The sequence below is a fragment of the Ambystoma mexicanum genome, chromosome 6p (assembly GCF_040938575.1).
Source record: "Ambystoma mexicanum isolate Mex_15411 chromosome 6p, UKY_AmexF1_1, whole genome shotgun sequence".
NCBI lineage: Eukaryota > Metazoa > Chordata > Amphibia > Caudata > Ambystomatidae > Ambystoma > Ambystoma mexicanum.
Window position 1 is genome coordinate 587,672,230 of NC_090935.1, and position 23,770 is coordinate 587,695,999.

The 23,770-nt window shown below is 48.8% G+C and overlaps 1 protein-coding gene across 3 annotated transcripts in view; it reads left to right on the top strand.

Moving 5' to 3' along the window:
- The window catches only part of LHFPL2 (LHFPL tetraspan subfamily member 2), a 598,425-nt gene that overhangs the window by 111,684 nt on the left and 462,971 nt on the right, over nucleotides 1-23,770 (top strand). For 2 of the 3 annotated variants that reach the window (XM_069627421.1, XM_069627420.1), the window contains exon 2: nucleotides 4,004-4,098. The exons of the other annotated variant lie outside the window; for it this stretch is intronic. The gene's annotated coding sequence lies outside the window, so the exon portion shown is untranslated. The remainder of the gene's footprint in view (nucleotides 1-4,003; nucleotides 4,099-23,770) is intronic. 3 annotated transcript variants of the gene reach the window in all.

Consider the following 23,770-nt stretch of genomic DNA (forward strand, 5'->3'; position numbering starts at 1 on the left):
TGAGTTGTCGAGCCTAGAGTTAACCAGAGCTCTGGAGACAGTGAGCTTCTGAGGGAAGGTGAGGAAAGGGATAATGCCCCTGAGGAGATGCAGCTGAAAGTTGGACTTCTTGGCAAGGTCCGTGATGTGTGGAAAGAAAGAGCAAGAGTAGTCAAAGATGATCCCAAGGTTTTTTTGCCTCACAAGTGAGTGAGGAGGTGGGAGGGGACCCAAGGGGTCTGACTAGAGAGTGGGGAGGAAACAAGGAGCAGGATCTCGGTCTTACTGGCATTAAGGTGGAGATCATTGGCATAGCACCATGCCTGAATAGCAGTCGGGTATGATGGAGGAGGTAGAGGATTGCAGCTTGAAAGAGAGTTGCAGGTGGGCCAGAGGGCCCAGGTGGATGTTGACGAGCCATGGCAATAGGATAGAGCCCTGAGGGACACCACAGGTAGAGAGTGAGGTGGAGGAGAGAAAAGGACCCATTTGCACTTGGGATGGTCTGTTTGAAAGGAAGGAGGCAAGCCACACCAGTGCCCTGTCCGTGATGCCTGCGCTATCATGGAGACAGTTTGAGGATGTAGTGGTTGACTGTTGAAGATAGAAGAAAGATCGGGGAGGATCAGAACAGAGCAAGTGTTTGAGTCCAGATTAGAGAGTACATCCTCACAGGTGTTCAGAAGAGCAGTTCCGATGCCCTGAAACTGGACTGGTGGTCATGGAGGCGTATGTGAGGTTTGGGACATTGGGCCACCTGTATAGAATTGTAGGCAGGCAAGCAGCATGTGGCATTCATACAGGCTTGATTTCAGAGTATTACCCGTGAACAAAGAGTGGGCCCTCCTTGCAACAAGGCTCTGCTGTTATCGGATCAGATGGCTGATCAGGAAGTTTCTTCTGTCTAGGTTAATGTAGACGCGTATATGGAAATATATCCATCGAGGTATAAATGAAGGTTAGGAATTTGGTTAACGCAGTGATGGAGAGGCATAGGAGAATGGTGCCATGCGCGTCTAACTCTGCTGCACAGTCCTCCGTCTTGGAATACTTTTTTGGCCCCTTTGAAAGACTGGTCGGCATAGACATTGTCCATTCGAGTATAGGGTGCCTAATGGCAGGAATGGGTACGATTGAGGCTGCGATAGTGTGCAGTAGGACCCCAGCTGGCCCATAGGACTGGGGGTTTTCCAACAGCACTTTAGATGAGCAGCAGCACCCTTGAGATGGATGGGGATGCAGATTAATACTCTTGCATCAAATCAATAATCACAACTCGATAGTTTGGCAAAGGGAGTCAGTTTAATGACCATTACAAAAAACAGGGAGTTCATGAATATCAGCAATCACTCGATCTTCCTTCTTGCTTCAACTCCAATTAATTTCAGAAAAAACACAACATTTATACGAAAAACTCGTCATCACTGACGTGTAGCGCTTAAAACTTAGCATGCAACTTAATTGGTTCTAGGAAGGTAACTTTAATATAGGCACTATATCTGTATATGTAACGGGGAGTGGGGATTGGATAAACACTGTCAGGTGGGGCATCTAAGCCCTTCCTTTAAAATGGCTACTGTAGACGTTATTAGAAGTACGACGTCTCATTGGTTCTACTAACTATAGGAGCCTAGATTACTTGGTCCACTATGATTGGGTTGGCATCAACCCCACTCATACTTTTCCACTTGCTTAGCAGCGTGCAGAATAGCCAGCCAGGTGCAGGGAGTTTGTCTGCTATCCCCAGCTTCCCTCCAATTATTGCTACAGTCAATCATCACCTCAGTGGTCATGTGTCAATTTCTTTGTGGTTGGCCTCGAGGCTGCTTCTTAGTCTGGAAAAGTTTGACATCTGGGCATGGCAAGAGTCCATGCGTAGGTGTGAAGTCTCATCCCTTCGGCTTGCTTGGTCACGTGATTCCGACACTGTGAAATCGTCTTATTCTTCATGCAATTTCATGTATTTGATTTAATTCTGCCAGTCGTCTGCCATCTGTGGCTTATCTTAACCTTTCTGAACAGGATACTCTGTTCTTCTCATTCATTGCCTCCACTGTTGGTCTATTTCAGCCGATACGACCTTGGCTTCTTGGCACGATTTGCCTTTGTCTGAGTTTCTCTCTGTTTTTAATTCTTGATGTGTTTGCAGCAAAGCTCTCCTTTTGAGACCTTTAGTAACCCTTAGTCGATTCTGCTCTTGTGCATAGTGGAAGTATACTTATATAAAGTGCTCTTTTTGAGGTAGATATGTATAGGTGGTGCTTGCTACAATCTATTTTACTACTAAGCATAAGCAAGACTCATGATTTCTTGCTTCTTGCGGTTCCTTGCATATGTACACGTTTAAACTAACTGAATATCTTCATTGCGCATGTGACATCATTTCTGACATCTTGACATCAATTATTTCACTTTAAGCTCAGGATGTCACTTATCCATGGTGTTTTGTCTCTCTTCATTTTTCACAGGTCATCATATCTTCTATATGTGAGTTAGTCCGGGTTCTTGTGACGTCATCATTTGTCTTCCTTCAGTATCTTTTTAGCTTCGTCGGGTATTGCATTCTGGCAATCGTCATTCTGTCTCATGTGTCGATATGGTTTCCTCAATGGGTACCTTACTGTCCAGGTTTTCTTAGGTGTCGGTATTTCAACAGATGCTGTTCTTCTGATAGGTACTGGACAGAGCCCCACTGCAGTTCTCTGCTGGTTTATTTGCTCATCATACGTCACATATTTCAGTGTGAATGTTCCTGGTACTTCAAAATGGGTGGTTGGAGTGCGAATCGTGCTTGGTACCGCCTGTACAATAGGTAAAGGAGTGGCAGCGTAGCTAGAAAGAGGAGAGCTGAGGCAGAAAGTGTATGTGGGTAAGAGGGGGCATGCACCCGGCTGTATGGATATGTGATGCGAGGGAACAGAGGCGGTACACTTGAACTGCATGTTCCTCAGCAAGCCTTTGAGCGGCTTCTGTGTCACAGATTCTCGAAGCCTGAGCCTCCCGGCCGTGTGCTGCGTCTGTCTTACTCCATTGATTTCGTGGGACGCTTGCAATCACATCTGCAGCAGGAAACAAAATGAAGCACTGAATATCATCTGCTGTAGTATTTTAATTATTATTTTGCAGTGCTGACCTGCTCATTCCTCATATCACTAAAAAGGCCCTTTTGGGAGGATGGAAAGAAGTCGGTTTATAGGGAAAGGCACTCATGAAAGCTCGTTTTTATGATGCTGCTTATTTGCGCTGTAATTGCAGATATCATTGTTACCTGGTTTAATGCTGTCCCTCTTTTCGACCCTGAAAAGAGGACTGCGTGGGATTTAAACTCGCGACTGCAGGCTTTGCATACCCATGACTGGGGCTTGGCAGCTGCATTGAGATTCTGGACTAGCTCAAGCATCAAGGGCAATGAGGCTCCAGAAAGAAGGGCGATGGGGATGCCGCGTGGGCAGTACACAGCGCTCCATAAGATCATTATGAAGGAGGCATCCAGCATGCCCTGAATGAAGACTTTGTCATTGGAATCAGGAGTTTGTGATGCAAAGAATTAAGAATTCTTAATGGCAGATACACAAATAAATGGCTTGCATTCGGATCCAGATTGGCGCTTGTTTGTGATGCTGGATGGACCCGAGAGTTTTGGAATCAGTTGGGGGGGTAGGGAGGGGGGGGGGTCAGTGTAACAGCAATTCTGGTAAATTGACGCACGGTGCATAAGGAAGCCACAGGGATGCAATTCTTTGCATGCTCCTTAAGCTCCTTAAGGATGGGCTGCGGATGAGGGTGTCTAAAGAAACCGATCGTCCACTTCACCGGCCGCCACTTTTTTGCTCTCAATTATTGAATTGCTCTTGTTTGTGTGTGGCAGAACACTGTTAATGATTAACTTCTTAATTTCTGATCCCTCTTTAGATGGAGTGATTGCATGAAAGCCGGAAGTACTTGCAAACGTGTGTCTCTTGCATGAATTTGTCGACCAACTAGATTGGTGGCTTATTTTAATACCTGTTCTCACCTTTCACAGGACTCCAGATCCTCCATTTGTGAGGAAGGCGTCGCGCTCCTGTCCGTGGAGTCTGTGAGCGCAGTGTCCGGTTCCCGTCCACGTGGAATGTGAAGGTAATGTGAAACATGTTCTCAGTTCCTTATCAAGTGCATGTGTTTGGGGCTGGCATGCGTCCAATACGTGCTGTTCCTTTTTGTGTGTTCACGCGTCTGTGATTTGGTTTAAAAAATGCAGGGGAGACCCCGTAGCCTCCCTTAAATCCCCCCACATTAGTTATTCACCTCTACCCACTCCCCACATATGTTTGGGCAAAATTGGTTGAGAATGTTATGAATTCGATGTAATCTCCCACGGCACAACCTCTATCCCGGTGTTGACCACGTGCGGTGGTGTTTAGAGTGGCTGCAGAGAGGAGACATTAGCCTGTAATAGGTCTTCTGAAAAGATCATTCGTGTTATTACTTCTATTTCCAGAGGTTCAGAGACTTCAGAATAACATTGTTATGAGGATAATGGGTTAAAAAGCTGCTTTTTTACAGCAACACTTGCCATATACCTTGACATCGGTTCTGTAGGGTAACGCATACAAAAATATCAAATAAATGCCAGGTTGCAAACAGTGCACAGAAGCATTTTCCAATGGAATGCCTTGATGCCTGTGCCCCCGATATATGCCATTAAGCTACCACTGTAATGAGATCATTTCGTGCTTCTCTGCTAATATGTGCCAGAATTGCCACTGTAAGAACACATCAATGTTATCTTTGCCCAATAATGCCTTTATTTGCCACTGTAACTGTACTTGTCTTGTGCACAGTGAAGCAAGTATTCCCCTCTAAAATGCATTGCCATTGTATGGCGCAGGCCCCCCTTTGCTACGAAACCCATGGCGGGGAAGGTGGCCTGTCGCACACTATGGAAATCTCACATTCTGTCATGTACGCCTGAGTCACACACACAGCACACAACACTCTTTCTCTCATGCATTTAAAATGCTTGCCTTCCCTTGGCCGAGGCAGCGATCATCTCTCTTCTAGGTGCTGGCAGCAGCATGCATCTGGCGTGGGATAAGGATAGGGTGACAAGAATGTTTGTTTTTTTTAAAAACCGGGACCGGCCATAGACCTAGAAGTAGGACTACGTAAATACATATAAAACTGTAGTTCTACTTCTATTTTGCTGGCCTGGGGCGGCGGAGGGCGGGGGGGCGTTGTGCTCACCGGCACTCCTCTCATCGGAGGAGAGCGCCGGGAAGGGAAGTGGGAGGAAATGGGGGCGTGAAAACCATTTCACACCCGCATTCATGCAGGAAGAGTCACGCCAGGACCTGATTTTTGGTATTTCAAGATCGGGTCCCCCGTAGCCACCCAATCATGCAAATCCGGGACTCTGGGATGTCTGGTCACCGTAGATATGGAGTCTCTTCACCCCGCCCCCTGCGTTAGAATCCAGCAAGAGGTTGGCCAAACTGTCTTCGTCCTGAGACTTGAACCCAGGACAGGCAGGGGAGCGAAAAATACCAGTGCCCATTAACCCCAATGAAGGCCACGATGACTGGCGGTTGCCATATTGTCTTTGACAGGGCTGTGCGTGAGCCAGCGCCTGGGCGGCTGATCTTCTTGGTCCCGGCCCTGGATTTTTTGCGAAGGCAAAGGCGGCACCTGCATTATGGAGTTAGTGAAATCATTGCTCCATAATACAAATGAGGAGGCAGTTATTCCCCTCCCCCCTGCATCCCTGCATCCCTGCCCTCCCAAGTCACTTTTCAGGACCCTGATTCCTAAATGGAGAATGAATAATTGCAAGGAATGGTTAATTTGTGCCAACCTTACTACACTCGGTTTCTTTTCTTCTATCATTCATTTACACATTTGTAATTCATGGCACCCATTGAAAGCCATCACACACTCCGGTATTCTTCTCTTTATTACACATTCATTTTCCCGTCAATGATTTCCAGCAGAATAAGGCTCTGCCAGTCCTGGTGTGGGACAGAGTGCTCCTAAACACGGACACGGTTTACCCAATGTGAGACCACTGCAGTGGTGAACTAGGGCAGTACATTTAAAAAAAAAAAAGAAAATGTTTTCATCTAATCAACTTTTTGTTTATCATACACGTGTTGCGTTGTTTGCAATGTTTGAAATGGTGTTATCGACGTTTTTATCCAAATAAATAAGATGAATGGATAATAAGTAATAAAGACCGGTCTTTTATGTCCTCTTTTTCTGTATGTACCAAACGCCCCCTGCTTCACCCCCTTGCATTGCCCACATTTGTATCTCAGACAATGCTCGATAGGAGCAGGCCTCCCATCAATTGCCTGAAACCTAAAGACGGCGCATGTATTATTCTGTGTTTGTAATTCTGATATGAAATGTAGCTTGGCCATATCGAGCAGACTCAATTTGCTACATTTCCGTTCATCTCTTTACCTTCTTGCTCCTGCTGCAAAGGCCCACACTCGCTCTTCAGGCCAGGAGAGGGGCGTGACTGGCGTAAGGAGCCCCGCAGGTCCTTGGACTCCGCCAAGAGCCACGCACTGAAGCGTCAAGCCTTTGGCGAGAAGGCGCCGTGCCTAGTAGTGGTGGGGGTGTGGCCATGGAGCTGGAAGTCTAGAGTTCTAGCTCTGCGTTTCTCATTTGTCCAAACCGTGTAATCCTGGGAAAAAGCAGTAGATGTCGCTGTGTCGCACTTGACATATCAGCATACACTGGGAAGGCGAGGGCTTAGACTAGGACTAGTCCTTTGCATGCAGCCCTAAGTGTGACATTTTACATTCATGCCTCCCAGTGCCGGCCTTCGGAGTGGCACAGTACTGACTTTGGGGTGTCTGGTAACCGGTGCAGTCATATGCCCACCTTTGGACCTATGGGGATTGATCGTGTGCTTGTTTTGGGATTATGTCCACCTGCCTGCTCTGCATTTTACAACCACACTACTCCAACCTTCCATTAGCCGCTACTGATTTTCACTTGCTTCTGTCATCCTTGCCCGCTTCTTGCCCATCCTGCTTGCTGATGCCTGGTAGTATTGAGGCAATCTGTGTTTCTTCTTTCGGCTCATTCCCGCCTTGTCTATTTTTGGGCCTGTCACTTGTGGTTCTGGGCGGTAGTCTAGACGGGCAGTCTGCAACTGTTTCCTATTTCCTGGGCGCATAGACTGCCGTGTAATTATTACATAGTGCAAGCCTGGCTCTGAGGCAGTGGAGTGCTGTACTGCAGGATTAGGGTAACGGGCAGTAGTGTTGAGGGCCACACAGTAACAAAGTACTGTGCATACACACCAAACAATGAACATGGTAGCACTGCGTTGAGTTGCAGATAGTCAGCCGGTGGCTGGTTATTGACCTCCGAGTTGAAGAAATGTCAAGATGTGACTAAAGTAGCAAAGTTTTCAGCTCTGTCCAGAACAGCAGGAGGGAGTGAGCGCTTATTTGATTTCCTGTTGTTGGGTTACTCCTTTTATGCTTTTCTCCATCGGTTCACTTTAGCCCTTGCCGAAACACTTGATTCGATATTTGTGGATGGTCTAATTTCTGTTGTATTTCAGATTATAGAACTAGTCTGCTTCATAACGTTTTTCCTTCTCAAGGTACGTCCCTGCTTTTTGGGTGTCCTTCATTCCTGTCCTTTATTTCTGAGCCGTCATTCCTGTCGGCCCCAAGCGTTTCCATGTGATCATGAACTTTTTATCTCCATTGGGCCCATGGCACCGTGTTTGCATAAAAGGCAACGGTAGCGCTATCTGGTGAGCCATGACGTACATATTCTGGCTACCTCGCCTGCAGACTCGTTTCTTTGTCTGGGCTGTCGTTTTCCTGCCACTACTTTCTTCAGTTGTATCAATGGGTACTGTGTCCTGTCTGTCATGTCCTGTTTCTATTGTTTACTCCCATGAGACATCGGAGCCGAGTCTCCTTTCTATTCCTTTGCTTGCTTGTGGGCTGCGACCCAAGTGTTGTGAGATGGGCGAGGTTACTGCGCGAAAGCCAGTTGCTGTTTAATTTCAAGAAACGTTTAGACGTAATTTACCAGGCTCCTCTCTTCATTGCTTCGCGCCTTTATTTCTTGTTGTGTGCCCAGCTGTAATATTCATTCTTGCATGCTAATACTTAACAATGGCAACGAGGTAGGTTAAGTGACCGCCGTGATGCCGCAGTTTGAAGCTGATGTGCTCCGTGAGGTCTCTGATCCCGAACCACGCGATCAACTTTAATTCAAACACGCTCCGGTGCGGCCGCCACGTGTTCAACAGACACTCCGTTTACACAGAAACGTCTTCAAGCATCAGCGTGCAGCCTAAAAGCCGCTTGTGCCACGCAACTATTCCAGGCAATCACTACGAGCTCATCCAGGGAAGAAGCCACGTGGGCCCCAGCAGCACCATCTCAGAGAACAGCTCCTTCAGCGTGTGCATCTGCTATACGTGCGGTGCGAGGAAAAAGAAAAGCACTGCACGCATGTCCACATTATGAAAGTCTAATACCTACAAAATAAAACCTCCTCAAGTACATTCAAGCAATTGTGAGGACCACATTCAAAATAGACACCGCAAACAAGGTGTAAACCCAACAACCACATACAGACAGCGCGCCAGAATTCACGCTGACAACAGCTTGCCACAGTAAGTGCCTGAATCATTTGAATACCATATTTCACCCAGCTACACGTACTGCACCATGTCGGAAAGCAACGCTGACAGCGGGCTGCAGAGCCCACAATCCAGATCCACATCACTCCAAGGGATGAGGGTGGCTCAGAATCTTTGAAACTACAAGCCATGCCTCCTTTTGACATGTCGGACACAAATAGCCTGGTCCCCAGATGGTCCCGATGGCTAAAAGAACTTCACATATATATCGATGCGGCGGGTGTGGGGGAAGAACGCAGATTGCATGCCATATTACTACATTCATTAGGTTGAACAGTGCGTGATATTGTGTTTTAAATGCCAGAATCCAAGACACTCATTTCAAGGAATAATTGACTCATTAAACTCCTATTTTGCACCACTGAGAAATGTCGATTATGAAAGGCACGTTTTTCACACAACCAAGCAGGAACATGGTGAAAACATGGACAGTTTTGTCATGAGACTAGGAAAAAGAGACAAATACTGTGACTTCGACAAATATTCAACGGACGAAGCTCTCAAATCGCAAGCTATTGCAGGGTGTGGAACACCAGATTTTTGCAAAAAACTTCTCCAGAAAAGCAGGACACTTGATGAAATTCTTCAGCTTGCAAGAGCTGATTTGGCACTAGCGCTGCAGATAGAATCGCTTGGCAATATCAAAATAACACAATCTAATTCAACGGCCACGGTGTGCCCCATTCGCACCCCTATGGGCACGGATGAACAAAAAAAATGCTACAGGTGTGGATTCAAATTCCCACATGTAGGACCTTGCCCTGCGATAGGACACCAATGCGACAAATGCGGGGGTGAAAACCATTTCCAATCAATCTGTAGAAATATTACATTCTTTCAATCAACAGATTCCAACAGAGAAACGTGGAGACAAGATGGCCGATATTCAAGGCGAGAAAGCCCGCGCCCCTGGCATGAGACACGCCTCCACTGCCAGCAGACGTAGATCACATAGCGCATCGCGGGAACAGCCGCACGCCACCAGACGACATGATGAAAGTAGAGACAGCTCCAACTGGCACAGGAACAGACATGACTCACAAAGGAGAAAATCAAGACAAAAGATAAGGTATCTTAGACGAGTCACCTCAAGAGAGACACATATCGCAATCATCATCGTCCAATGCAGAACATAAAAGAGGATATGTGCATGCCATCGGAAACAATACAGCTATTGAATACAGCCCGACACTATTGCTGCAACTCAACGGTCCAAACCAAGAATTTCTAATTGATACAGGTGCCACAGTAAATGTAATCAACGATGCTGTTTACCGATCACTCTCCACAAAGAAAGATTTAAAACAAACTGACACACACATATATCCTTATGGATCAAACAAACCATTAAACTGCCAAGGCATGTTCACTGCAACATGTCAGTACAAAGACAAATATCAGAAAATAAAGACCTATGTCATCAAAGGAGAAGTTCCAGGAGGCAGCATACTAAGCTTCAAGTCGGCCATAAAGATGGGCCTCATTCAAATTATGTATCAAATCATGTCTGCCTACACCTCCAGCCCAAAAGACATGATACACAAAATGTTTCCAGCCCTCTTCACAGGTCTGGGAAAATTAAAAGGCAAACAAGTCAAACTCCACATCAATTCACACACGCCACCCACAGCTCAACACTACAGGTGCATTCCCCTCAACAGCCATAGGCAAGTAGAGGATGAAATCCAGTCACTGCTACAACAAGACATTATAGAACCAGCATCTGGACCGACACCATGGGTATCCACGATTGTGCCCGTGCCCAAAAAGGACAAAAATTCCAGCATCCGCATCTGTGTGGATATGAGAGCCCCAAATGTAGCAATTGAAAGAGAGCTTCATCGTTCCCCAAAAATGTTAGATATAATGCACTTACTCCATGGATCAAAAGTGTTCTCCAAATTGGACTTAAACAAAGGATACCACCAGCTTCAACTACACCCATCATCAAGATATAACACCACCTTTTCGACTCATCTGGGCCTCTTCAGATATAAAAGACTTAGCTTTGGAGTGTCACCCGCTGCTGAAATCTTCCAAAACGCAATTCATCAAGTAATTAAGCATATCCCTAATTTCCTAAATTATAGCGATGACATTTTAATCTTTGGCACCACTCAGGCAGCACATGACGACACCCTCCGATGGGTATGTATGGCCCTTGAAGATGCACAGCTCACACTCAACCCAGACAAATGTGAAATTAGCAAATCCACCCTCAAATTCTTCGGATACATCTTTTCCAGCAACGGCCTACAACCGGACCAAGAGAAAGTGCAGGCACTGGTAGAAGCTCCCACTCCTACGACAACATCTGCAGTCCGCTCGTTTCTTGCGATGGCTAGCTACTGCACCCGTTATATTCAGGACTTTGCATCCGTAAGCACACCCCTCAGACTTCTCACAGGGTAACATCAAGAATTTCACTGGTCAAATGAGTGCGAGGAATCGTTCCAGGAAATCAAAATGTGGCTTGCATCAGCTTCCTGCATGGCATATTATGACCCAAACTATGACCGACACAATAGTAACGGTAGACGCCAGCCCAGTGGGATTAGGAGCCATATTAGCACAATCAAAACCAGGAGCACCACCGGACTCCCCCATACACATAGTGGCCTACGTGAGTCGCAGTCTATCGACAACAGAATGCGCGTACTCGCAACTAGAAAAGGAAAGCCTTGCGGTCATGTGGGCATGTGAGCACTATCATTTATTCATATATGGGCACCCATTCACCATCATTAATCATCATCAGGCCCTCACCACCATCTATGGAAAACCCACAGCCAAAATGCCTCTACGCATAGCCCGATGGGGGCTAAGGCTCCAGGAATATTCATTCAAGATCATTCACCACCCTGGCAAGGACCAACAACCCTACAGATTTCCTGTCCAGATATCCACTCGCTGCTCAGGATGAAAGACAATCAGCTAAAGCAAACCAATACGTCAATTATCTCATCGGAATTGCGCTCCCAAAATCCATCACAACAGCCCAATTTATAGAAGCGACGCTCAGTGACCATCTGCTCCAGACAGTACAGCAATGTCTAAAATCAGGACACTGGCAAAGAAGAGATCCTGGACACCATTTACCGCCTGAAGAGGAAGCTCATTGGCACACATTCAAGCTGATCAGGCACACGCTATCCACGTCCCCCGAAGGTCTCTTGCTGAAAGAAAATAGACTGGTCAGACCAGTCTGCCTACAACAACGAGTACTTGACATAGCTCATACGGGACACCGGGGAGTGGTATCAACAAAAAGACAACTCCGAACCAAAGTGTGGTTTCCCAGAATGGACGAGAAAGTAGAGTCTCTCATGAGCAAGTACCTTGCATGCCAGGCCGTCGCCCCACGCACTTTTCCAGAACCATTAAAACCATCAACCATGCTGCAGCAGGTATGGGATGAAGTGGCTGTAGACCTGTTTGGCCTGCTAGCCAATGGCAAATGCACGCTTGTTATCACTGACGAGATGTCTCACTTCCCAGAGGTCCATTTCATTCATTCAAAGAGTGCTCAGGCTGTGATACCAGCTCTAGATAAGACATTCGCAGACTATTGCATCCCATCAATCGTGAAATCGGATAATGGACCCCCCTTTCAGCAGACATGACTTTGCCATGTTCGCAGAACACTTAGGCTTCCAACACAGAAAAATCACACTGCTATGGCCACAAGCCAATGGAATGGCTGAGAAATTCATGAGCAATCTCAAGCAAGCTTCACAAATCTGCTCCATCACAAATGGATAATATATGCAATCTGTTTGCACGTTACTGCGAGAATACCAGAACACGCCTCACAGTACAACAGGTGAATGTCCATCAGCACTAATGTTTGGCCGGATTGTACGCACCACACTGCCGCATAACCTGCACGCCACCCTCCCTGTCACGTGTCGACAGCGCCAGAATGAATGACAAGACAAACTAAATGAAAATTAAGCAATATGCTGATCGCCGCAGACAAGCCAAACCAAGCCTTGTTCAAATAGGTGACCAAGTCCTGTTCCGGCAAAATCAAAACACCAAAGACACCCCGGCTTTCAAGCCAGAGCCACTGACAGTAACCCATATACATGGATCCACGATCACGGCGGCCAGCCCTCAAGGAACCATCACCCGAAACTCATTGTTTTTTAGATCCTGCGATGAAAATCAAGGACCTGTGCATATCATGACGGAGATGACAGATGAGTCCTCCAACATAGACTCTACAGAGAAGAGGACAGAGATGCAGATGATGGCAACAGCAATGGCTCACCTTTGCTCATGCGCAGTCCGTCACGGAGAATAATACGCAAACCAAGTAGCTGGATGAAAGAAATGAACTAAGCGATCCCAGTTAAATGTTTAAGTAAAGGGGTGACGTCATGTCCTGTTTCTATTGTTTACTCCAATGAGACATCAGAGCCGAGTCTCCTTTCCATTCCTTTGCTTGCTTGTGGGCTGCGACCCACGTGTTAAGATGGGCGGGGTTACCACCCGAAAGGCAGCTGCTGTTTAATTAAAGAACCGTTCGGACGTAATTTACCAGACTCCGGTCTTCATTGCTTCGCACCATTTCTTGCTGTGTGCCCAGCTGTAATATTTCTTGCATGGTACTGTCATTATTTCATTTTTCATGTGGTCTCGCTCTCCTTATTTAAAATTGGGTCATGGTGGTCAGGGCTGGACTCTCCGGGATGAGGAAAAAGGAGCCCACCTAGCATCAATGTTGTCACTTTCAGTAGGAACTTGTTTTCAGATAATGAGAACAGTATATGATTGCACAGTGAGGGCAGTGCAGCGAGCGACCTTGAGAACTACAGCCTATACACACCTGCCTTTCTTTGGCATTTTCTTCTGAAGCGGGCACTGCAATCACCTATCCATGCACAGGGTCATAATGGAAGCCGTGCAGCACTACATGCCGCAGAAGAATTGCCGAAAGACCCACGCGCCCCCAAGACGCTGACACTGACAAAGTGCATGATTGCCAGGGTCACTGGGAGGTCGTCCAGCTACACGATCAGGGACAAGATCATGTAGTTGAGGGCTGCCTCCAGGGCCAGTTTAGCTCTCAAGGCCTGGGGGTGGAGGGGTTTGCCTAGCGGTGGCGCTCTATTTAATAGATTAACTCTGCTCCTGGGCAGTTAAAAACGTCAATAGGGCGCCGATGCTAGAGCAGCATGGGGCAGCCATTGAAAGGTGGCCTGTAGAGCGCAATCTCGCGAGAGCACGGCCGATCTCTCACGGCGCGGATTGCACGCAGCCCCAGCGCTCAAACTATGAGGCAAGACCCCACCCCCCTGCCTGCTTTGCACCCCTATTACTGTCCCACTCTTACCTATGATCGACTGACGACATAAAAGAAAGGCTTGGCGCAGTGCCGAGATTTCGCCTCTCCTTTTAGCGAGCCGCGGACACAAGGCCCAAAGCCCTCTAGAGTGGCCAGGCATCGCCATGTTCTCTCCCCCGTTATGTGCAGGGTAAAGGAGGTGTTCTTCAATTACTACGACTAATTGAAAAAACAAATACTTTGGACTACACTCGTCACGAAAATCAACGAAAGAAACCCCTGTTACATTATCGTTTTGTAATGTGTCTCCCGTACAACCGTAAATAGTTTTTATTTTTTAATGCCAAGCTTATCATTCTTTGGCAGTACCTCCTGAGGGAGTGAACACACCACAATGTTGCTTTTCTGCATTCCGCTCCCTTCTCCTGAACGATTGATTATCTGTCTCTTCTCAAGGCATTAAACGGTGGAAGCGGGGCTGTGATTGCAGCAGCCTGCGAGGGCGATAAAAGATAACGCAGTGTGACAACAGAGGGGCCCGGATGACACCCGGCCACCTGCCAGCCCTGCAGTGGTGAGGGGCTCTGTCTGCATGGCGGGGATGTTACCCGCAGCTGCCAATCCCCCCCCCCCATGCTGTGGGGTAGCAGATGGACGGCCTGATGGAGGCTGTGCGTTGGGAGTAACGTCCCCCTCCCCTCTAGCGCCTGGACACCTGACCTGAGCGCCGTGAGCGTACAGTCTCATCCTAGTGTTGCTAGCTTGTAGGGGGGGGGGGTTGTTATCAGTATGGCAAACCGTTGCTGGGAAGTTTCTAAATCGAGACACACCACCCTATGACGCAGAGTGCGCCTCCATCTAGCCGAGCCATGGCAAGGGGATGCTGTGTGGTGTCTCCACATCGATGAGTGGGGACCAGGTCTAGGGGATATATTGTGGACCTAACATTCCTGGTTGAGGCCTAATCGGTGCGCGGCAAATTGTAAATGTTCTGTAAAGGTGAAGGTGGTGTCTTTAAAGCCACCCAGCTTAACACCACTGATTATATTTCTATGCAGCTTCCCTCTCCCTCCCCCGCCCCCACGTCACGTGGTTAGGTGTTTTGTCAAAGCATGGCATGGCACCCTGGCAGTCTTTAAAGTGCTTGCCAGCCCTGTGCATGACTAGAACACGGCTCTTGCTTGGTCGGTATTTCTGAAAGGGACCCTGGGTGAAGGCTCGATGGGCGCTGCCAAGCATGGAAGAAAAACCTCTCCTAAATCCCCACTCGTTGCCATGGGCTTCATGTTACTTCAGTCTGGAGCTAACTTTGCTACTGTCATGTGTCAATGTTGAAGAGAGACCGTGCTCTTCCCCCTACCAACGACTTCCTGAGCGCCGAATGTGGTTGGGTTCTGTAGGCACGAAATCCGGGTGGGAATACAATAGGGCGGTCTTTGAAATGGGGTTACTGCGAGAGACCTCCATAACCCTTGCTCTTTCCCATTCTTGAACAGGCAATGGCCGTTTCCTGTTGAGGAGCCTTTTTATTCTTCGGAACAATCCTACACCTAATTTCTTGGTTTTCAGCGCCGTAATGAGGAAGACTTTAGTTTGTTGTCACCCACTGCAAAATGGAGACCCCATAGATAAAGAGAACATATGGCTGGATGCCATGTGAAGGGGAGGGTAGGCGTCCACTACATCTGTCATGCCATTGGTGCCGCTAGCCCCACTTCCCTCACAGGCATATCTGATGGGTCCTTGCAGTGTAAAATAATGCGGCATAGGATCCTGTCTGCTAAACCCAGCACTTGCCAATTGCTGGCTGCACTACTACTGTTTATTGCCTTTATTTATATCATTTCTTTTTATTTATCTGTTTTCTCCTCCACGCTTTCCACTCCCCCCACCCCCTTTCAATTCACTTTTTGGCTTACTGCACAAAAACCCAGACTCATTTAAAAGTGGAAAAGGTCGCTTTAATGTGACGGGCCAAAGCTTACAATCAAAACGCTTAACTGGCTCCATGGCCTAACAAACTAAAGAAATATTTTAACAACCAATTAAATAAATTAAACATTTTCATTTTCCCCCAACAATTAAATAATTAAATAACCCATTTCCTCCCTAATTATCCCTTGGACCCTACCGTCTCCTTGCCCCTTTTCCAGGCGTCCCGCTTTCTCCCAGGGGCCATGCCCCTCCAGGCTCAATACCTGTTCCCCCAGGATGACCTGCTTGTGCAAACAGCGCCACCCCATCCTTTCCCGTGTCATCCCCCCATTGTGCTTCCCTCCCCCCACATCAAAAGGGGCCATGCCCCCGGCGCCCCGACCCACTTCAACACCCTTCAAACTCCCCTCTACACCAGACTCCCCCTTCCTATGACCTGCAGCCAGCCTGACCTGCCACATCAGCAACATATATTACACACAAACTTTCACAATGCCCTGACCTGTCACACAAAACTACCAACCCTTACCATCCTAACAGACCCCAAAACTCATAAAAAGCTCGCCATGTCATCTAAAACCCCCCGCATAATCCCATGAACAATGGACCCCCCCATATTCCATAACCAGACACCAGCCTAAAACCAAAATGAAGGGGTGGGAGGGCGGGACAATCCCCAAGTCCTAACCGTCGCCTGCCTCCCGAACCTTCCCTGAGCCCTTAAATACCCCCGGGAGGCGCTCTGCCCCCCACGGCCACTCGCTGGCCGTGTGCAGCGCCAAAAACTCCCTGGGGGGAAACGCTTCGCGCTCCCCCCGGTGCCCCCCTTTTGGCTTACTGCACAAAAACCCAGACTCATTTAAAAGTGGAAAAGGTCGCTTTAATGTGACAGGCCAAAGCTTACAATCAAAACGCTTAACTGGCTCCATGGCCTAACAAACTAAAGAAATATTTTAACAACCAATTAAATAAATTAAACATTTTCATTTTCCCCCCACAATTAAATAATTAAATAACCAATTTCCTCCCTAATTATCCCTTGGACCCTACCGTCTCCTTGCCCCTTTTCCAGGCGTCCCGCTTTCTCCCAGGGGCCATGCCCCTCCAGGCTCAATACCTGTTCCCCCAGGATGACCTGCTTGTGCAAACAGCGCCACCCCATCCTTTCCCGTGTCATTCCCCCATTGTGCTTCCCTCCCCCCACATCAAAAGGGGCCATGCCCCCGGCACCAGAAAAACCCTTCCCCGAGGAGTTCTTTCTGCCCCCCTCCCCCAATTTTTTCTACCTCCAACTTTTTACCCAGTCTCCCAGCCAAGAACCCAAGTCCGCTAGGTAGTGATTATTCCCATACACGGACAAGTGTACCCCATCCTCTCTAAAGATAAGGAGACCCTCATATGTTATTTCCTTATGGTCCATGACCTGCACCGCCACCGAGGCACAAAATTTGACCATTTCTCTGTTTATTCCCTTCCTGGCCCGCTCTATTGCTCCCTCACTTTTCGCTCCCCTCCAAACTCTTCTCGGCAACAACTTAGTCCACACCACCACTGCTTGAGGCCATATTTCCCGCACCCACACTAAGTCCATCTTCATTTTCTTTAGCAGCGCCACCCCCGTATCTCTCACCAGGTCATTCTCCCCTGCATGCATAATCACCACCTCTGGAACCCCATAGCGTTCCCTCATCCCTGCCAATATAGGAAGCAGCTGATCCCACCGCAGGCCCCCCAACCCGTGCCATCTCACCACCACTTCCTTGTAACTGCACCCCAGTTGCCTTCCAAACACCCTTTTCTCCGCCTCTTTCCCAGCCCACTTAACAATTCAATGGCCAACAATCCAAACTTGCGCCAACTCCCCCTTCTTTCCCGCAGCATCTGAAAAAGAAATTACAAAATCACTGACAAGTCAAAAATATTTCAACAACAGTTGGCCCACAAAGTCCTACTCCACCTTTCTTCAACATTCCCCTTTATCAAACTCCCTGCCGTACCCCTTGTATTTCCCAGACCTCCAACGCCCCAATCTTTTCCCTTGTCTTCTGAAAAACCCAGCCTGGTACCCTCAGATGCTGCGCCCATCCTAAAGGAATGAGTCCCAAAATCCTCTGCCTTTTCTCCCACTGCCACCAGCGCCTTCCGCAATACCCCTAGCACCTGGGCCGCTGAAACCGGCGATCCATCCGCATGCTGAAAAACCAAGCCTGTCTTACCCCCACAGCGCTCCTTCCACACCTTGCCTGCCTGAACTGGGCATAAAACCTTGCTCCCTCGACCCAGCAGAACCCAAGAGCCCCTTCACTTCTGATCCGTCTTAGACCTTTTAATCTTGATGCCTAAACCTGCTTCTGTAATTTGAACATCTTCCCATTGCAGTCCCCCTACCCCCCCTTTTCCCCCGCCAACTCAGAAATCCTGAAAGCCCCAAAGAATAACCACGTAAAACAAGTCGCAAACAGTTCCCCTACAAGCAATAAACCATTTGTTCAACTTGTTGTGCCCAGTTTATTGCTTTACAGTCCTGCGGTGCCTCCCCTGCACCGGGGGCCCACGTGCACCCCCATCCATGCAGGCCCTTTAGTTTAGTTTATTACTCCTCTCGCCACTGCACCAGGGGCCAAACCTGCACCCCCGTCCATGCAGTCCCTTCCATATAACTAATCTTCAAGCTCCTTGCATCCATTACCACCTGTTTCCCACCTGCACGAGGGGCCCTAGTGCACCCCTGTCCATGCAGGCCCCTTTTCTGCCTTACTCCTCTCCACCGCTGCACCAGGGGCCAAACCTGCGCCCCCGTCCATGCAGTCCATTCCACATAAATTCCTCTTCCAGCACCTTGCTTCGTTGCTCCACTTTTTTCCCCCAGCTGCACCAGGGGCCCTAGTGCACCCCCCGTCCATGCAGACCCATCTTATCACTTCCCCTTGCTGCACCAGACGCGCTCCCGTACCTCCGTCCATGCAGCCTGAAGCCTACTCACCTTGTCGTGCGGCAAGCGTGAGGGCTTCACCACTGTCGTCTATGCCCTCCAAACGACAGCTACCACCCCTTAACAAATTTCCACCGTTACATCCCCCCTGCGGCCCTCCCCTACCTACGCGTCTTCCTCCTCACCCTTCTCCTACCCCCTTTAAGTTGCCCCCAAAAACCTTTCATCAAACCTTGCGCCCCCCCTCCTTTTACGATAAACTGAGCCCGACCTACCAGCACACCCCAATTTACCTGGCATGCAGTCCTCACCCCCCCCCACCTACTTGCCCCGCTCCTCGCCCTGACCCACTGTCCCCTGCCTGAAAACAATCTGTAACCGGATGCCGACCCGCACACCTGCTGCACTCGTGTTTAAATTTGCACATCCACCTCGTGCAGCCTTCTTTATTGAACGCCCAACATGCTGTCGAGGGCTGTCCTCTGCCTCCTCCCCCCACCCCGTCATGGGCGGGGCGACCAAGAAAGGGCCGGAAAGGCACGGGCAGCCCACTTGCTGTGTGCAATGTCGGGGCAGGCCTCGTTGGGGCCATCCATTGCAGCCAGAGATCCATGTCTATCTCCCCCCAGACCGCCTGACTGTCCTCTGCCATTCTCGCTCTGAATTCCTCATCATACCTTACCCAGGCAAAGCCCCCAAAACTCGTGAAAGCCTTCCTTATTACATCCATATATTTAAGCAGGGCCACGCAACGCTCCGGGAATTTTTCACAATACACACTGGCATAAATGATGAACGCCGACGTCCAATTCTCAATAGTCACCGGGACCCTTGGGCGTGAAGCCAGTTCCCTCTCTCCCTCCTTAGACCCCTCCTTTGCTCTCACTTCCCTATGGAGCAATTTAAAGACATCCACAAATTCCCCCGCCTGAATCTTCTCCCTGGTCGCTGCCATCAAGTGCGCCCCCAATGGTTTTGTTATCCCCATGTATGGCAATTTTTTCTCTTTTCCTTTCACTTCAACCTACTTATCTTTTCCAGCTTGCACTTCGAGCACCAATGGCTCCACCACCTTGTCCGTTTGGACCTCCACTGAGCAAATGCTCTTCTCAGCCCCTGCAGCTCCAATGGCCTGCACACCAACTTCTTTCCTTACACCTTGCAGTCCAGACCCTTCATCCCCTGTCCCCCTTCTTGTGACCCCTCTCTGCCATGCAGATGACCATTCCCTTTCCCGCTCACCTCTTTCCACACCTGCCGCCTGTGGTCTGGCGTCCACACCGATGCTCCTCCTCTCCTTTCTTAGAGGGCTCCTACTGCGGGGACAAAACATGTCAGCACTCTCACCCAGCCAATAGTTCCCCCTGACCCCCTCCCCCCTGTCCATCCTGCACTTCCCTTTCCATATCCCACCTCAAACTTCTTCTCTCCTCCCCCCCTTTCCCTTTCCGCCCTATAATCTTCCACTTCCCATTGCCCCGCATATTCCTCCCATCCAACTTCATCACCCCTTAAATACCATTGCGGATGCAAGCTCATGCCCGAGTTGAGTTGATGATCTTCTTGCGAGACCGGGGCGTCCGCCCCGCCACTCCTTTGACGTCTTCTCGGCGGGGTTGTGGAAACCCCTGCCTGGTCCTCTTCTCCCGGGCGAGGCGTTCCGTCCTCCACCCTGGAATCCTCATTGCTAGGGGCTGTGCTGCACCCTCTAGGCTCTCCTTGCGCTGACTGAGGAGGGGCCGTACTGAAACCCTCTACCGCCACCTGACCTGCGGGGGCTGCGCAGCGCCCTCCGCCCTCACTCCTCCTACCCGGGGGGGCCGTTCCGCGCCCCACTCTAACCTCCTCAAATGATGGTGACCTCTCCCTCCTTCTCCCACCTGCACTCTTCTGCAGGTATTTACCCCTTCTTCCCCTTTGCCCTGTCACCCCCCTCTGCACCCCTTCACTGGCTCCACTCTGATTCCTTTGAGCCACCTCCATCTGAGAATTCCTATCTTCCCTAGAACTATTACTCGCTCCTTCCCTCCATGGCTGCCCACCCGAAATCATTTCTCCCCCTGACGCCCTCCTGTCTATCTCCTTCCTCAACTTCCTGCCCCTAGTTTCCCAAACCTCCCCTCTCCCCGCCGATGGGGTGCAAGCCACCACTGCCGCGAGAGCCCCATCTGCCGCTGCTCTACGCTGCGGCCTACCACCACTTATCTCCCCCTCCCCCGTGACCTCTCTGCCGGAGACCTCCCCCACTGCCCCCTCCAACTGGGCCCTAGATGCCATACTAATTATTTCCAAAGCCTCCCTCAGAGCCTTAGCATCAACCAGACCCTTCTTGCTGGCTCCCTGGCCCACCATCGTGCACTACTAATCTGGTTGTGCACTACAATATATATGCCCCCTGAAAATGAACCTAGCAAACCTAAGCCCCCGAGCCGTGGACCTATCCCCCAATTGACAACTACTAACTTTGAAACTAGTTTTATTTTTTTTTATTTTTTTTTAAACCTACTTATTTAATAAAATTACTTTTATTTTATTTTTTTAAACCCCCCCACTTAGCCAACCACCCCCTGCACCCGGATAGCCCCCCCCTTTTCCCCACTCTCTTAACAAGCTACTTCCCTCGGAACACCCCCGCAGGGCCCCCCCACCCTCCACCACTGACTGCTAATGGCCCCTTCTCAAAAAACCCCTTCCTTTCCCTATACCCCCTTTTCCTACTTTCCCTATTTCTTTTTATTATGTATACATATATATATTTTTTTTATTTAGGCCCCACTCCGTCAAACCAGCTCCACCGCCCGCCCCCTAGTGGCACAACCGCCGCACCGCAGTGCCTTCCTATTCCAAATGGAAACGGGAACAGGGGGAGCGGTCCCTTTAAGAGGGCCGCTCTGCCCCCTCCCTGCTGCACGCCAGCACCGCACGCGAGGGACCAGAAGCACAGCACACGCGGGCTCACCACCAGCGGCTGCCCCACCCGACACACTGCATCCCCACACGAACGCGCAACGGGACCGGCAACAGAAATGCAGAACCCTCCGGGCCCACACTACGGCCGGCGAGGGATGCCCACCTAGCTCCCTAACAAGAAAAAGAAACCGCGGCCGCAAATGGCCCCGAACCGCCTGCCCTGATGTACCCAACCCGCCGACGGCAGCTCCGGTAAGAGGGGGGGTACCTTATGTACGGTACCCCTGACTATGCGGGGCCCGCGACACCACCCTCTTTCTATTTTTTTTTTAATTTTTTAATTTTTATTTTTTTTAATTTAATCTCAGGCGCCACCGCCGACACCCTCCCTCTGCCCTTATAACCTGGCCCCCACCTCCACAACCCTGCTAGTCCCTACCCTAAACACACGCCCTAGGCCCAGCTACAGGGAAGGCTCGGGAGCAGGCGACAGGACTTCACAATCACCAAGTCCTAACCGTCGCCTGCCTCCCGAACCTTCCCTGAGCCCTTAAATATGAAGCAGCTATTACACGAATGCCACACCAGCTGCACACATATCCGGTGCTCACAAGCACCTTTGACTCTCTCTACTGACTTGAACTTCGGTTCTCGAGGGCGTTCAACCTACCAGCGACTTCAGACCATACCAATGGTACATAAGGCGCTATATAAATGCAAAGTAACATAACATAATTAAGTGGTTTTGGGACAGAGATGCAGACTTTAAATGCAGCCTCTGTACTGAGGTGAAATCTGAAGTTAGGATATGGTTAAAGGACCAGATGGTGTGCGCTATGTCCACTAGATACCTATTGTAATGGGCCTAGCTGCGTCGCCAATGTCCCGGGGAGATGCACCCATCAGCACCTACTGGGTATGAAACAGTAGATATAATGTGACAAGCGTATCCTGCAGAATAAAAGACAGTGTTCATCACTATTATCATCTATAAAATATATGGACTCCCATTGTTTATGCCAATGATTTTAGGGCATTAGCGCAATACGCTTGTCACATTAGATCTTCTGTAGTGAAGTGACTTGGCTGTCACAACAGCTATCAAAAGGTCACATCTGACCTCTGGACCTGCCCTGTGCCACCGGAGATCAAGAGCTGCAGATCTGGAGACTGCTGCAGCAGGGCACAGGTGTATGCTATGATTTTTGGCATGGAGGTTTTGAAAGGGAAGTCTGATTGGCAGATTACCCTTTCTGAGATGAAAGTACCCACATCATTTTATTATTTAATATAAATAAAAAAGCCAGGGCTTCTGAAACCTTGCCAGATGGCAATTCCTCACACACTGCTTATTTGTTAATGTTTATAGTCCACCATCAATGGGCCAGAGTAAAACCGTAAGGAATCCAGTCCCCAACTTGAAGCATGGTGGACTAATCATGATTGGGTCACCCAATATCATATTAAGACATTTTTAATACATTATGCTCTGATATGATACAGGATCTAAATAGTTATTGTGGGACGTTTAAAGAAGTGCTGGAGGTGCGATAAATACACAAAGAAGGCAACATGCAAGGCAAAAGGTGAGCTGAATTATGCCATCAATAGAATTATGGTAAATGGACGAATGGTAGGAGATATCCAGGGGAACTGAACTTGAATGAATGGGAATATGAAATCTGTTAGTTTACTTTTTTTCACTGGTGGAAATACACAGCAAAGTCAAGACCTCATGTAGATCATATTGGTTAGTCATCATTCACCCTGAATAATGAAGGTACAAATACTGACCACATTAATAGATGCTGCTCCACATTGGGCCCCCTAGTTGTTGTGCAGAAACATATTATAAACTGTCTAGCCAAAAATGTAAAGCTATCGAAAATGTGTTGAAAAAAATATATCTTTGATTTTGACGGGGTGACTGAAAACGAACAGTAATATTTCTCACATAAAACATACACAAAGATTATTAAACTGCCATTTTATATATTGTCATCCTTGGGTCAGAGTTTGTGTAATGCTACTAGACCTGGCAGGTTTAAATATGATCCAATGGCAG